The sequence below is a fragment of the Triturus cristatus genome, chromosome 11, assembly GCF_964204655.1.
Source record: "Triturus cristatus chromosome 11, aTriCri1.1, whole genome shotgun sequence".
NCBI classification, from domain to species: domain Eukaryota; kingdom Metazoa; phylum Chordata; class Amphibia; order Caudata; family Salamandridae; genus Triturus; species Triturus cristatus.
Genome location: NC_140594.1, coordinates 715522174 through 715528173, shown reverse-complemented (window position 1 = coordinate 715528173; position 6000 = coordinate 715522174). Strand labels below are relative to the sequence as shown.

General features: G+C 47.1%; 1 protein-coding gene across 4 annotated transcripts in view; it reads left to right on the top strand.

Annotated features, from left to right (window-relative positions):
- Positions 1-1189: 1189 nt before the first annotated feature.
- Positions 1190-6000, top strand: part of PPP2R3A (protein phosphatase 2 regulatory subunit B''alpha) — a 1290855-nt gene continuing 1286044 nt past the window's right edge. For 2 of the 4 annotated variants that reach the window (XM_085634354.1, XM_085634352.1), the window contains exon 1: positions 1230-1379. The gene's annotated coding sequence lies outside the window, so the exon portion shown is untranslated. Of the gene's footprint in view, positions 1380-6000 lie in introns of all 4 variants that reach the window. The other 2 variants (XM_085634350.1, XM_085634351.1) reach the window with 2 other exon arrangements.

Here is a 6000-nt window from a genome sequence, read left to right as displayed (position 1 = left end):
AAATGAAAAGAGTAAGCGAGAGAGATGAAAAGGAGTGTAAAAGTTAGGATGGCAAGAAAAAACGAGTAGATGCAAAAGGGAAATAAACAAAGTGAAGGTGGAGGGTGAATGAAAGGAAGAAAACATCATGAAAGGAAAAAGGAGGAAAAGTTGAACGATAGTAGAAGGGTAGGGTTGAAGGTTGAAAGCAAGGAAGGTGAATGAATGGATGGGTGAAAGGCTGGACAGAATGCAGGAGTAAAACGATAGATGGAAGAGTGAAAGGAAGACTAAAAGAAATGTTAAAGATGAAGTGAAGTGTGAAGGCTGGTGGTTAAATGTACTTAGGTGAAAAGATGGCGGGAGGAAGAAGAAAAAGGATTGATGGGTGGAAAGGTGCAGAGATACTTGGCTATATTGGTATGTGAAAGAATCAATGTATATATGAAAACGTGAAAGGATGGACAGATTGAAGAAAGTAGAGTTGGATATGTGAGTGGAAGGAAAGGTGATGGGAAACACGAGTTGGTGTACATATATAGATGGTAGAGCGAAAGCATGGATGAATTAGTCAAAAGGAGGAAGGGTGAATGGGACTCTTCAAAGGAGGGTTGGACTTGCTGACTTTCGTGCTCAGTGTGACTAGAAATAGGGTTCAAAGTGAGTCTTATTTTAGTTTTCTGGCTAATCCCTTGACTACGGTCCCTACTCCATCTCCTCCTTCCTTTAATGTATTTATTTATTTTTGCAGGTTTTCACGGCGCGAATACGGCCCAAGGGCATCTGAACGCTTTACATAAGCACCAGTTACATTATATGATGCCCGGATCATTTATAGGCACCAGGAGATCCTTTGCCCAGAATCACAAGGATGTTGAATCGGCGCTGGGACAGAGCAGTGGCTTACCTGTAGCTCTGCCCGTAGCGCCTCTTCCTGTCTCTAACTGGAGGAGGAGGGAACCTATTCTGGTCAGCCTGGCCCACGAAGGACCATCACTGCCCGGTCCATAAGTAGCACAACTCAGTTTTACGATTGCTCCAAACCGGGCGCACCCGTCGACTACAAGAGGGTGGAACGGATAAAGGCACGTACGAACCACAGCCAATCAGCACTTCGGAGTTCTGTGTAGTGCGCTGGTATTGGCTGCGATGCCCCTGGTGCTCCAATCGCACGTTACCTTACACATTAGCAGTACGCCCACTTCCAGATGACTCCCAGAACATGTTCTACTGTGGGACTGGGAGTGATTGTTATGCGATCTGGCACATCGGAGAGAGAGTGGAGCGTACTGGCACAGAAGCACGACTTGGCATAGGCGCACGACTTGCATAGGCGCACGACTTGGCATAGGCGCGTATGGAACAGCCTGGTGCAGGAGGGAGCCGAACGGTTGCCACAGGTGAGGGCATAGCAAGATTGAACAGGAGAGACCAGGGCAGCCTAACACACGAGAGACGCTGGCACATGATAGTATACCCCTAATCCTGTCAGGCGGGCAGCAGTAAATGTCACCAGAGGGTAGAGAACAGCGTAGAGTTCAACAGAACAGGCTGGCGGAGCAGGGTAGTCTTTCACAGGAGGAAAGGGCAGCCTTGCAGAGAAATGCAGAGTAGCATGGCAGAGATGCCACACAGCAGCCTGGCACACGAGAGTAGCTTGAGAACTGCAGGTGTGCCTGTAGTGCAGAGGTAAACACCAGACTGAGCTCCAAGCTCTTAGTGACTGCGGAGCATGCTGTTTTCGATAGACTGAGTGCCACGTTTTCCTGGTGTCTGATCATGTTCATCGCAGAAGTAAAGCTACAAGGACTGGGAGGCTGGTGTCCTGCTAACTTCAAAGACGCACTGTGAGCCGCAGTGATTGTGTTTCCAATTAGTTTGAACAGCTGGTTTGCTCTGTATACGTTCGGTCAGTGCTGGGTGTTTTGAAATATCACGTTTCTTAAATGCGGCTACAGTGTATTCTATCAGCCAGTGTTATGTATAAATACTTTACTTATTTGGCCATCTTGGGTTTTGTCTGCGTGCTTGTTACTTTTTCACACTAAAGCATCTGTTTTTGCTGGTGCTGTGTAGTAATTTTGTAACAAACCTGCTCTGTTAGTTTTAACTAGCCTGAGTTTCACACGAGCCTGTTATGTCACTGCTAGCTTTACATTGTTGTATATCCATTGTTTAATAGTATTAACCGATTAGTGTTTTAACGACCCTTCAGTACTGCCCTGTATCTGTGGTCGTACTATGTTTTATTTGTGTTAGTCATACTGTGTTTTAGCAGGGAGCAGCATGTGACTATGCTTATGTTACCTGTAATGGATGTATGACGTTACAACGCATGCTTTTACAACGCATGCTGTTACAACTAAACTTTTACAACGCAAATGCATTTACAACGCATGCTTTTACAACGCAAGTCTTTACATCGACTTGCACTAGATGGCGTGCTAACATTAGAAAAGTGTAATTTACTATTCCAACTCCAGTCCACGTAACAGTAGGGAAGGTGTTGGGATAGTAAACTACACTATTTGTAATGTTAGCACGCCATCTAGTGCAAGTCGATGTAATGACTTGCGTTGTAATGGCATGCGTTGTAAATGCATTTGCGTTGTAAAAGTTTCGTTGTAATGGTAGTGCGTTGTAAAAGTTGCGTTGTAAAGGTTGTTCCCCACCTGTAATACATCTGCAATAAAGACCAAGGCTAAATGATGGAGCAAGGAAAATTATGCTGTCTATTGAAGCAGATTATGCAACACATTGTATGGCATTGGTGTCTTTGAAATGTAACACACATTGATACACAATGGACCCCTTTGATTTAAAAATATACATGCTGTTTAAGAAAAAAACTTTCAGCATTCAGCAACGCCTAGTTAAAATGTTAACTGTCAGTGTTTAATACTTTTGTATTGCATGTAAAATACAGGAGCAACATTTTATTTACACTGTCCTTTTTACTTCCCTAATTAAAACACTTAATGTAAAACGTATAGAATATTGCATTTTGTGAAAATGTGCGTAAACGTGCAAACACTGTGCAGTAAATGGTGTACTTTATTTATTCTGCACAGTTTTAGCCTTAACCTGTGTTCACACTAAGGGCTTTTGGAAGCTCTCCATTCCATTCAAAATAAGGCGTGGAGAGCAGTACATCATATTTCATGTTTATGATGATGTATATGACTCACTAGAGTGCAGAACGTTAAAAAGAGGCAAATGATGTTTGAGAATCCTACGAAGTGTCTTAATTGAAATAAGTGCTGCTTTGAGAATCGTGTCCGGGATGTAAACATGAATTTGTGTGACTATTGAAAGAGTGAAACAAACCATTTGCACGGCAAACAAGGAATCATTCCTTTAAGTATTTAATGTTTTCCCTACCGCTGACGAAACCTGTCTCCCAGACCCATTTATTGACCTTGTTTACACGACCTTTGCACGAGCAAATCAATGAACAACAAAAGAGGATCAATTAATTTTTGCAAAGACTCCGCTCTGGGGCTGGTCCCTGTGTGGTGTTTTAAGTCCCTTTGTTTCCTTTGACCTAGATGTGCATTTTTACCTCTGCGATTTATGCAGCATACAGTGGATTATGAGGTAAATGTGGAAACTTCATATCTGTGTTTAAAAAGGAACTTTATGATTTTGTTCCAGTGGCTTTGAACATGCAACATTTGTAAACATCCAGTTCCAGTACAATTTTTTTTAAAAACGGCATTTGATTGAGTGGGAGCTGGCTCATCAGATTGTCATTATTTTCCAAGTTCTGCCCTTTTTTTTTTTGCAGACCCCCTTGTGCTGCCACATTTATTTATAAAGCTGCTAACATGGTTCAACACACTATATAGTTCCATATCTGGCCCTGTCGTGTTTTCTTTCTCTATAGCACATTTTTATTAAACTCTGAAACAGGTCCATGTCAGTGGCAGCCAGTAATTGGGGGGGGGGGGGAGGGGGCGGCATGCGGCCCACGCATGCAAATTCACTCACACCCATGCATTCACACTTGCGCGCACACACAACCATTCACAGCATGCACTCACAAATATACATACATACCTACATACGCACGCACGCAGCAGACATTAAAAAACAAAACTTAACTGCTGCAGCATCTTGGGGAGGGAAGCATTGGTGGTTCCAGAAGGGTTGGGACTGCTGCCTCCTCTCTGGTCAGCCAATGAGAAGAGGCGGCAGTCCCTACCCTGTCATAAAGTGGGATGGGGTCAGTGAGACTTGCTGACTCCCACTCCATTCTGGGATGAGGTGTCACTGATTGACACTCAGCCCTGGGCACTTCAGGAATTTAAACTGAAGCGCCCTGTTCCAAGGCTGTCCGTGACACTCTCACCTCGTCATGAGGGGAGGTCCTCTATGCGCTTTGATAGGCTGAGCTGCTGCCGGTCCTCATGCTACGGAAGGTCCTGCTTCAGTGGGTTCACTTGGCCTTGCAGCAACTTCTGACATGCCTGAGTGGGAGTAAAGGGAGGGTGAAAGGAAGAGCATGACCCATAGTCCTTTCTCTGCTTTTATTCTCACTCAGCTTCTGTATTTCTTGTTGCTGTTATCATTAGTGCTGGAGGGCACATAGTTGCCAAACATTGGTGTTGTGTATGCGGGGGGGGGCACCCTCCCGCAGCGTGCTGCGCGCTGGCGGGCCTCGCAGTGCACTGCACAGAGACATGGGCACACGGTAATCTGGTTCAGCACGGGCAGCCTTTGCTGCTCCACCTACTTTATTTATGCACATGCTCACGCCAGCTGGCGTGAGCACAGGGGCGGAGATCTGCGGACGCGGGCCAGCGGGAGAAGCTGGTGCGCTAACTGTTACATCCCATCTTAACTCAGTCCTCAACTGGATCACGAAAGTCACATGGTTCACTTACTTGGCAGGCAAAGTCTCTCAGCCGAGTGCTTGGCGGAGGATTCTCCCTCTGGGCATACCTGGCAGCCCCCCGACTGGTGGTTGGTGCAGGGAACGGGGTGCTGGGAAATGGAAGCAGACCAGGCGTGACCCCGGCGGGTTCTGGACTTGCCAGCAAAAGGGTAATTCCTGAATGGTGGTCATCAGCTCCTTGGGGATCGCCCTGGCTGATGTCGGCCTCCTCTGGGTGGTCCTCAATGGCGGCAGGAGAGGTGGGCCTGTCTCCCTGTTTGAACCACGAGATGTTGCGGGTCACTGTTTCTCCTGTTTTCTCGACTGTCACCATAGTCCTCTGTCTGCCAACCACTGTCCAGAGCCCTTGTTCATACCTAGTTCGGAACTTGCCTCCGGTCTCTCAGGATGACAATATCTCCTTGCTGGAGCGGGTGGGATGTCGCTCTCAGAGTCTGGCAGGCATTGTTATTGCGCTTCTCTCTCATCCTGAGTGCCCCCTCTTTGTCAAATGGAGCGGGGACCATCCTGGGGCAGTGGGGATACCATCCCGGCGGGTGCCGTTTAACTTCAGCGCCCAAGGTGATTGGCGCTTTGAGCAGTGTGGCGTGCTCCGATACTCCCGTAGGAACCTCTGAAGATCTTGCTCAGGGTCACTATGCTCCGCCACGGCAATGAGAAGGGTCTTGTTTATCGTTCTCATGAAACGTTCAATTTCCCCATTGGCCTGGGGCCATTGTGGAGTGATGCGCCGGATGCCATGGTGGTGAATGAATTCGCGGAACTCATGTCCTTGGAATGGGGGCCCATTGTCACTGCGGAGTTCCTTCGGACATCCGAACATGCCGAATATTTTCTCTAGGGCAGGGCCAACATGTAGGAACGCTGTTAAGTTCACGACTTCTACTACCGGATATTTGGAGTAGCTGTCGATGAGGGCTAGTGTGACTCGCCCGTCAGGGCAACTCCCAAAATCTGCGCTTACTTTCTCCCACGGGCCTTGGTCATGTTCTTCTGTGTGGACGGGCGCTGGTCTCTCAGGCCCACTTGTGATTTTGCAGGATGGGCACTTCCGGACGATCTCTTCTATCCGGGCATCCATCCCTGGGAACCAGACCTTTTCTCTCATGCGAGCCTTCATTTTA